The following is a 7,854-nucleotide window of genomic DNA, read 5'->3' as shown; positions in this document are numbered from 1 at the left end:
CGTACCTGGCGCCCCGCCCCCTCCGGGCCCGGCGGCCCGGCGAGCCCGGGCCCCGCAGCGCCGAGCTCCGCGCTCCCCGCTCCGGGATCCCGGCGGCGCGCTGCCTGAGCTGGGCTCGCCGGGCCGCCGGGCCCGGAGGGGGCGGGGCGCCAGGTACGGGCGTCGCGGGGGCGGGGCTTCTGAGATCCGGGGCGGGGACAGAGGAGCCCCCGCCCCGCCCACCGTGCGGGCCCGGCTCGCGGTTCACGGACACTGCGCCTGCGCGCTCTCGCCGGCGCGCTGCAAGCTTTCGGCGCGTGGGGCCCTACGGAGACCCGAGGCTCTGCTCAGCGCGCCCCTATCCCGCCTTCTTTGTCTTCCCACACTCTGGGGATCCGCCTCGGGGCCTCAAGGACGGGGTTCTTGGGACAGGCTGTGAAGCCGGGCAGGAAGAGGAGAGAGGGTTACTTCATAGAGAGCTTTCCTTGAGCACCTACTTAATGTTGGACTCTTGGCGAGGATGACCTCTCCCCACAATCCAGGAGGTACGAGTATCATCCCCATTTTACGGAATAGAAGACTGATTCCAAAAGGTGAAAGATCATGCCCAGGTTCACACAGCTAGGAAGAGGCAGAACTGGGAATCCAGGGAAAGGCCTGGAGCTGCTCTCCGCTCCCTCATCTCCCCTCACCCTCTAATGCCTGACAGTGGCTGGTGGGTTTCCTTTCTTCCCCGGTTCCCGTGCCCACACCGGACCCTAACTGCCCCTGATCCTAGGGGAGGGAGGAAACAGGGACTGCCAAGACCCCACCGTACAGAGTGCACTTCGGGACATGAGGGTTCTAGCACTGGCCTTGCCACAACTTGCTGAGTGGACTTGAGTGAGTCCCTGTCACCTCTGTGGGCTTCAGTTTCCCATCTGTAAAATAGAAGGCCACCAGTCTTCCCACCTCTGCAGACCCTTCCGGCTGACCCTGCATTGTGTCTGCCGCCACTGTGCAGTGGGGGGCCGGAGCCTCAGCACCCCTTCCCCAGACATACTGGGAAAGCGGCAATTGCTTCCTGAGCTGTGGCCAAGTCAACACCTGCTGCTTTGGACCCTGCAGGGGCAGGCCTGCCCACCAGCTCGGTGCACAATCTCTCTTCAGCTTCCTGGAGAAGCTGCCAGTAGCTGCCCATCACCCTCCATCTCCAAGGCAAGGGCTCCTGGAAGGAAGGCACTGGACCTTCCTTTCCTCCAGACCTGGCCCTCGGTCAGGCTGGAGCCCGGCAGCCGGCGGGAACTCTGGAGATGTGTGTTCCAGACACGGTGTAGCTTTGTTTTTAATAATTAACAGCAGCAAATATTGATTTACACAGGCACTTCCAGGCCTGAGCGCTTCCGGGCACCCATCGAAATGCAGCCAGAGAAATGTCCATTCCCATACTGGGAGGAGGTGAGACCTGCTCACATCATTGGAGATGTCTGTGTGACAGGTGGAGTGGAGAATGTACACACTCCATGGAGAATGTGCATGCAGCTGTGTGTGTGTGTGTGTGTGCGTGTGTGTGTGTGTGTGTGTGTGTGTGTGACTCTCAGACCAGATGAGGCTGTGTGTGCATGGACATCATGGGTACCTGTATTTGTGTTTGTACATGTGTATCTGTATACACATGCATGTGTACATGTGCAAGTCTCTGAATATGTTTGCAGACATGTGAATTTGTCCATGGACATGGGTGTGGGCAGATTGTGCACGTACATGTGTGCAGATTTCTGAATTCCTAAGTGGAGAAACCCCTATGGGGGGCAAGGTAGGAGGGCCCCGAATAGCTCAGTGTCTGTACAAATGTGGTCTTCCAATGAGAGGGGAATGTCCCTTCTGGGTGTTCTGTCCTGCCCTGGAAATGTAGCATTGCTGATACAGTTTGGCGTCTTGATTTCCACTTTCCAAAGTTACTTTCACGGTCATCGCCCAGCTGCAAGCCAGCAAGGTGAGTAGAGAAGAAATTGGCACCTCTGTTTTACAGATGACGAATCTGAGCCTCAGAGAGGGCTAGGGACTTACCCTTGGCACAGGGAGGTCACCTGCCCCTCAGACTGGCTCCATCAACATGATAAATGTTCACAGACTTAGGGGTGCTGGAGGAGGGGCATGAAGAATGTGTCATTGGCCTGAGTCCCCTCAGCCCCACCACTGCTCTGCTGGGCATCCAGGGAGATCACTCAATCTCTCTGTACCCTGTTTTCCACCTGTCCTCCCCCTCCCCCTGTCAAAGGAGGATGACCCACAGACTGGGCCTTGATTCTGGAGTAGGGGTGGGCTGTCAGGGTGGGAGTGGTTTGGAGCCCGCTGTCTGGGCTGTGTTGGCACAAATGGAGGCTTTTGGCCAGCTGGGTGGAGAGGCCAGGAAGCCTGAGGGGAGGCGGCTCAGAGCTAATCCACGAAAGCCAGCCCCAGGCTGTCTGAGCAGGCAGGACTCAGGGCGAGGGGTTGTTTCAACCCTCATTTTCCTGATAGATAGACGGAGGCCCAGGGAGGGGAAGCTATGGTCTAAAGGCACACAGCCCGTGGTGAGAATCAAGGCCTCTTCCTGTATGCTTAGGGGGAGAGGGACTAGGGGGCCTCAGTCATGAACCCAGGTGCCATTGGGTTGTTCCCTTCCTGCCAAGCCCCAGGATCCACATGGCCCCATCTTGGGCTTTGGCCCAGGCACAGGGAGCAGGAGATGGTCTCAGGAGCCCCCTGATGTTGCCCTAGGAGCCCCCTTGGAGGTGGTGGAATCCCACAAGGATTCCAGTCCCTGGCCATCTGCCTTCCTGGCCAAGAAGAGGTACATGGCCCTTCTTCCAGGCCCGAGTGTGGGAGAAGAGCTTAGCAGGCCCTGTGCTTGCTATTTCCTGACTGTGTGACCTTAGGAAAACCTCTCTGAGCATCTGAATCCTCACCTGGAGAATGCCTGCCATCCAAGGTTTGATGAAATGACCAAGAGGCATGATGATGTCTGTGGACATGCTTTAGAAACCATAAAGTATACTGCAAAAGAGAGGGTTCATTTCCTTCTGCATCAAGGAGGCCACAAGGCCAGGCACTCTGGTCACACAGCCTGAGTTCCAACCCCAGCCCCATCATAACCTATTTGTGTGTCTTTGAGCAAGTAACTTAACTTCTCTGAGCCTTGATTTTTTCCATCTACAAAATGGGACTAATAGTAGTAGCTATCACGTAGTACTTCCAGTTTGAGGATGAAATGAAATACTGCCTATAAACCATTAAGTACCCATCTGGCATATAATAACTCTCAGTAAATGCTGGTGGTCGTTACTGGTATTCTGCACAAGTTGCTCAGTTATTTATCTCTTACCTGGACTATGGCTCCTTGAGGACAGGGTCTGTGTCCAATTGATTTCTGGCCCCTCAGCGCCCAGCACAAAGTCTGATACAAATCAAGTGCTCGGCGAACACGTTTGATTTTGATGATCTCATTCACAGGGCTCTCCCCCTGTGCCAGAGATCATGGGTGGAATGTTTTATTGGCACTTTTTTCATTAAATCCTCACAATAGCTCCGTGCCAGGTACTATCATTATTCCGGGCTTACAGACAAGGAAGCTGATGGGGATGTTGATAATGAAAGTGATGGAGAATAGCTGTTTGGCCAGTTTGTTCCCAGCTGTCCTGCCCCCTCCCCAACAGTGATATAGGCCCCGGCCCAACGCGCTCAGGGGTGAGGAGTGGTGTCCCCTCAGGGAGCTAAGCCTCAAGCAGCATCTGCATGAACACTTGACCGCTGTCCGCTAGTCATTCTTAATTCTCTGTCAGCCCCAGGGTCTCCAGACCAGGGGCAATGGGGAGGGGGCACTTACCTTGGGGTGGAGTGAAGCAGTGTGGGAGGGAACGAAGTCCACTCGTGGCAGGTCTAGGGCGTGAGGAAAGCACTGGTTCTGCCCATCACTCCTCCTGGGAGAAAGAAGGGGTCTTATGGTCAAGGAAGGCTCCAGGCTGGGAGGTTTGTGAACTCTGGGAGGAAGAATCGCTCTCAGAGTCAGAGGACAGATTTCATGGAGGGGAGGTCATGGGTTGCCCAGGAGGAGGGAAAGGAGGGGCTTCTGGAGCAGGGTTGCCAAACAGGCTCTCCTTCCCTGGAGATCAGAGATGTGGACAGGGTCTCTCCCCGAGTTCTCCATTAGGCCTGCCCAACACGTTCCTGTCAAGAGGACGTCCACAGCCCATTCTGAAGCCCATTCTGAAGATGGGTAAACTGAGGCAGGGGGCAGTGAGGGTTGCTGTAAAGGGCTGAGTCCTGATCTCTGTACTAAGCAGGGAGCTCAACCTCTATAGACCCCTTCCTGAGCCTTCAGAGAAACGCAGCCTTAGGGCTGAGAGGACACTTGGGTGACTGCTATTCTTTTTTTTTTTTTTTTTTTTTTTGAGAGAGAGACAAGCATGAGTGGGGAGGGGCAGAAAGAGAGGGAGACACAGAATCTGAAGCAGGCTCCAGGCTCTGAGCTGGCAGCACAGAGCCTGATGCAGGGCTCGAACCCACGAACCACGAAATGGTGGCCTGAGCCGAAGTTGGATGCTTAACCGACTGAGCCACCCAAGCGCCCCTGGCAACTGCTATTCCTAATGACAATAGTAATAGCTGACAGCCACTGGGCCTACTATGTGCCAGGCCCTGTGCCAAGCCCCTCTTTCCAGGCCTGAGGGCACAGACTCCTCACCACACTGGTATTCTCATTTAACAGATGAGGACCCAGAGGCATGCAGAGGTCATACAGCTGGTCAGGGGCAGAGCCAGCCTCTGAGTAAGGCCTGACTCCAAGCTCAGCCTCTTTGCCCACACCCACACCCCTCCCTGAGGAAAGGAAGCAGGTCTGATGAGGGCGAAGTCAGCTCCTGTGACCCTAGAAAGCCTGCTGAGGAGGCCACCTCTGGGGTCAGGGAGAGGAAATGCCCAGTGGCTCCTGGGACCCAGGGAGCCCAGGGCCACCCTGACGTGTGTGCAACCCCGCCCCGGTCCCATCAACGGAGGCTGGTCCTGAGAGGGTGAGTCATTCCAGCTGCCAGATCTTCCGTGGCCCACAGCAGCGGGCTTGAGTCAGGCCAGTCTGGGACTGCCCCTCCCTGAAAGGGGGAGGGGCTGCAGGAACCTGGCCCAGGAAGGAGACCCTGAGGACCCTCGGAGCCCCCCTGCCCACTCTCCTCGGCCCAGCCTCTCTGGTTAGGAGAGACAGCTGAGAGGAGCCGTCCACATCCACAGCTCGGCTGCAGGCACCAGAAGCCTCTCCACCTCTCGGGGGCTGCTGGCATCAAAAAGCGGGGCCTGCACTAAGCAGTGCCCTTGACCCAGAAAAAGAGATATGGTGGCAGTGGCATTTCAAGCCATGGCATCACTGTGAAGAAGAACACTTACCTGTTGTATGACCTTGAGTCAGTGCCACACCCCTCCTAGCCTCTGCTTCCAAAAAAATTTCATCATAGAGCCTGGGTAGCTAGTAGGTATTTACTCAATAAGTTCTTTGGTATTCATTCATTCATGGTAAACTCTGGCTCCCCAAGTTAGGTCTCTTCAGGTATTTGTTGAATGGGTAAATGATTGAAGGAATCAGTGACTGAATGAAGGCTGGCAGTAGGGAGCCACTGGAGGTGTGTGAGCAAGGGAACCGCCTGTACTTAGGTCCCCGTAGTTTGCCAGGTATGCTGACCTGGGGAGAGACTGGAGCTGGGGGAGTAGAGAGAGGCCCACAGAAATGGTCCAGGCAAATTCCACTGAGGTCACCCTGGGGACTCTTTGTCAAGACCTGGGTCATGTGCCTAGAACTGTATCAAGCATTTTACACCCTCACTACAGTGCTGGGAGATTGGCGTCATGTATCCCCAATTTTATAGATGGAGAAACTGAAGCTCAAAGAGGTGAAGCCACTTCCCCTAGCAAATGGGTGACAGAGCCAGAACTGAAAGCCCACGCCCTTGACTGAGTAAGGCCGGCGCCAGCGGGGTGGAAAGCAGAGGCTGCCCAGGGACCAGGAAGTGCTGGGGTTGCAGCCCAGCTGAAGCTGGATCCCCTTAGTGGTGGGGACACGGGGACAGTGGTGTTGGCGTGGCCCTGGCTGCCCAGCGGAGGTTGTCGCCTATGATGGAGCTATTTGGGCCCTGTTCTTCTGCCTGCCCCCACTCAGGCCCCCAGGCTCAGACCATGGCCACTGCAGGTCAGTCTGGCAACAGCTCCCTGACGCACTCCCCTTCCAGAACCCGCTCCGTCTGAGCTTCCCCATGGCCATTTATCCGTCTTGCACAGGGCTGCTCATGCTGGCACAGGACTAGGGAGGTCTCTCGAGACAAGGAGGCGGGCGGCGGTCTGGCTTCCATCGGGGACCCTGCCGTAAGGCCCTCAACTCTCTAGTTCTTGGCTGGCTAGAGCAGGCCCCTCACAGGCAGTACCCAGCACCCCACCCCCTGCCAGGCAACTCCTCCACCTACAAGGTCATTGCTGAGGCCCTAAAGGGCAGGGGAAGGGAGAGGCTCCACAATGGGGACAGAGCGGGAATTGGACGCTCTGGGCCCTGCCTGCCCCCATCCATCCCAGCCCTGAGGGAGCAGAAGGACAGTAATGACAAAAGCCACAGCCTACCTGTGCCTTGTATGATTCCACTTAATCACCACAGCAACCCAAGTGAGGCAGGTGCTCAAAAACTGCCTGCTTTACACACAAGGAAACTGAAGCTCAGAAAGGTATGTTAACTTGCCCAAGGTCACACAGTGAATGAGGCAGAGCAAACATTGGAATCCAGGTTTGTCACTCTAGAGCCCAAGATCTGAACTTCATAGCAGGGGCAGACCTAGCAAGTCCCATTCGAGAGGTAATGAAAACAGCAACAGCAAAGGACAGCCAACACTGATACCCGACCTGCCCCGGGCAGGCTCTGCTCTAACTGCTTCGCTTGGATTCACTCATTGAACACCCTTCTTTCAAAGGAGGGCACTAAGACACAGAGAGGTTCAGCAACTTGTCCAAGGTCATGCTGGCAGTAAGTGAAATACAGAGGATTTGAACCCTCAACCATCCAGGTCTAGGTACTGTGCCCTAATGCTATACTATACTGACTGAGCAGATACTAGTTGCTCAATAAATAACCTTGAAGGGATGAATAAACTCAACCTGCCACCTCCCTCCCTACCTCCCCAGCCTCCCCTCCCCCTGTCGGCCTCCCTCATCTCACACCCATCTCATCCCCACCTTTCTAGCCATCCTCCATTCCCCTTCTGCCTCTGCCCTCTGTGGACCTCCCCCAACTTGGCCATTTTCCTCCTTCTCATGAACTTGAACTTCTCTGTCTCTCCTCCCCTCTCTATCCCACCCTCGCCTCCTTCCTTCTAATCTCCACTATTCTGTTCACGTGGGGTCTGGCCCTCTCTGCTTCTCTGAAAACCTTCCAGACCCAATGGCCTGGCTCAGCTTAAAATGCTTTGCATTCTGGGGCACCTGGCTGGCTCAGTCGGTGGAGCATGTGACTCTTGATCTCCAGGTTGTGAGTTCAAGCCCCATTTTGGGTGTGGAGATTACTTAAAAATAAAAAAATATATTTTAAAAATGCTTTGCATTCCCTCTGCACATGCAGCAGCTGGAAGGTGCCTGGAGCATGCTGGGACTCAGGGAACTCTCCCCTTTTCCTTTCCCCCTGCCATGACCGAAGTCATATCTGCACAGCACTCTTGCAGTCTAGTGTCTCATCTGATCACCGCAGCAGCTTTGTGAGGTTGGCTATTATCCACCTTTTTTCCAGATAAGAAAACTGAGGCTCAGAGAGGTTAAGTGACAAGTCCACGGTCACACCAGGGAAAGGGGAGAACAGAGGTTTAACTCCAGCTCAAGGTTCTTCTCCTACATACA

The sequence above is a fragment of the Panthera uncia genome (assembly GCF_023721935.1).
Source record: "Panthera uncia isolate 11264 chromosome C1 unlocalized genomic scaffold, Puncia_PCG_1.0 HiC_scaffold_4, whole genome shotgun sequence".
NCBI lineage: Eukaryota > Metazoa > Chordata > Mammalia > Carnivora > Felidae > Panthera > Panthera uncia.
This window is presented reverse-complemented; position numbering follows the sequence as displayed.